This window comes from Fukomys damarensis, unplaced genomic scaffold (genome assembly GCF_012274545.1).
Source record: "Fukomys damarensis isolate Sample0158 unplaced genomic scaffold, DMR_v1.0_HiC HiC_scaffold_24, whole genome shotgun sequence".
Classification (NCBI taxonomy): Eukaryota; Metazoa; Chordata; class Mammalia; order Rodentia; family Bathyergidae; genus Fukomys; species Fukomys damarensis.
In genome coordinates this window covers 3158574-3160636 of record NW_022900936.1, presented here as the reverse complement: position 1 = coordinate 3160636, position 2063 = coordinate 3158574, and the positions used below count along the sequence as shown (strand labels likewise).

Below are 2063 nucleotides of genomic sequence, written 5' to 3'. Positions count from 1 at the left end.
CTATTCTTTACAAAGTGCTTAGCCTGTGGCACCCAGCGACAGCTCATTGTACAACTGAGCTACAAATCGAACAGACTGAGGACTGGGGATTTAGCTAATGGGTGACACTGCCTGCTGTGCAAGCACAACGTCCCAAGTTCAATCCCCAGTATCAAAAAAAGAGAAAAGAAACAAAATGGACTGAGACATAGCTCAGAAAATACGGGAACAGATGAACATGACTATGTTCCAATAAAGCTTTATTTACAGAAACAGGAAGTGGGCCAGGTCTGACCCAGGGGCTTTCATCTTCCCATCGCTGGTCCAGCCCTTAGGGACTCCTTGGGTGGGTCTCCTGTGATGACCAAAGTTTAGAGCCCTCTGGCAGGGTCCATGGCCCCCACCAGAGATAAGTGATGTCAGCAACAGGTACAGTAAGAAGACTGCAGTTTTGTCCTTCTCCATTTTGGCAACTTTGAGACAAAGAAAATGTCCGATTTTCTATTATATTTTCCCAGAAAGTTAAAAGGATGCAATTTGGAATATCCTTGGCTAGAAGTCAAAAGAAAACTACAGATTTAAGGTGGTTGGAAAAGCGGAATTTATTTTTCTCCCCCGTAGAGAAGCCTCCGGGGATCATTGGTGTTGGATCAGCACCTCACAGGGGTCAGGCTCGGCGTCCCTGCTGTCCCCTGACCTTTCACAAGTGGGTACATGGTTGACTGTGACAATCACCTTGGTTGTCATGAAAGGCACAGAGGAAGTGGAGGAGGAAGTGTCACTGTGGCCCCCCTGCGCTCTGGAAAGAAAACCAGCTTCCCTAAGTTCACCAGGAGACCTCTACTCAGGCACATCATCCCCAGCTGTGATCTGTGCATGAGGGGAGCCACAGCGAGATGCTCCAGGTCCAAAAGAGAGTGGGAGGCATCCAGCGTGGCCACCGACAGACGAGGCCCTCACCTCAGCCATGATGCAACAACAGACCGGAAGCCAATGACGGCATTGAGCTCGGGGCCTCGTGCACCCACCACGCTGAGCTTCCTGTGAGCCCTACAGTGCTTCTCCTCCAAGCTTGCCGACCAGCGGTACTCAGGTGTTCCGGAAAGGCTGCTGAGCCTGATACGTGGACCATGATGGGTACACTGATAGCCACAGCGAATTTAATCAGAGAAAGAGAAGCTGGGCGACTTGGGGTCAGGAGTGAGATGTTGTGAAGAGGAGCTCTCAGGGGAAAGGAAGTGCTCCTGGAAATTAAAATTATCTGGGAAGAAACGAATACAGAGAATGGAATCAAAAAGACAGATGGGAAAAGGAGACTAGACTAGAAGGTCCAACATCTGTACAACAGCACGGCCAAGAAGATTAACAAGAGAATTAATTAGCAGGCTGCATCTCCCGACTGGACATCATGACTGTACACTGCACAGACTCACCAGTGCTGAGCATTAAAAAGAAGGAACCAGCCCCAAACACATCACCATGAAATTTCCAAATGCCAAGTCTAAGAACATCTCAAAAGTTACCGCAGAGAATGGAAAGAGCCCGTGTGCCGAGGATCAGGAGTCGTGATGGCAGCGACTGGCAATGACGGCACCCACAGCATCAAGGTGGAAGACAATGTAAAAACAGCTTCCAGGACCAGCAATTTACCTCAGTGGTTCCATTGCCTGCCTCACAAGTGCAAGGTCTAGAGTTTGATCCCTGGTGCAAAAAAAAGAAAAGAAAAGAAAAGAAAAGAGCTTCCAGAGCAGGGAATCATGGCGCACACTGCGAGCCCAGCTACTTGGGAGGCTGAGACTGAAGGATGGCAGTATGAGGTCAGCCGGGTAACTCAGCAAGATCCTGTCTCAAAATAAAAGTTAAGAGGGCTGGAGATACAGCTCAGAGGTAGCGTGCTTGTCTGACACGCATGAGGCCCTGAGTTCAATTCCCTGCATCACCACCAAAAACAAAAACAAACGAACAAAAAGAGCTTCCCAACTCTGAGAGCTGCACTGTTTGGTCAGAGGAGTCTAGATTGCTGGGCTCCTGGGACCCCAGCTGCTCCCCAACAGGGTGGGGATCTAAGGTGGCTACAGATTTGG

The 2063-nt window shown here is 49.5% G+C and overlaps 1 long non-coding RNA gene across 1 annotated transcript; it reads right to left on the bottom strand.

Moving 5' to 3' along the window:
* Positions 1–283: 283 nt before the first annotated feature.
* LOC104870736 lies at positions 284–1672 on the bottom strand. Its single transcript, XR_782582.2, has 3 exons — positions 1503–1672; positions 940–1240; positions 284–778 (listed from the first exon to the last, which is right to left on the bottom strand). It is a non-coding gene; the product is annotated as an uncharacterized LOC104870736 (long non-coding RNA).
* Positions 1673–2063: the final 391 nt, after the last annotated feature.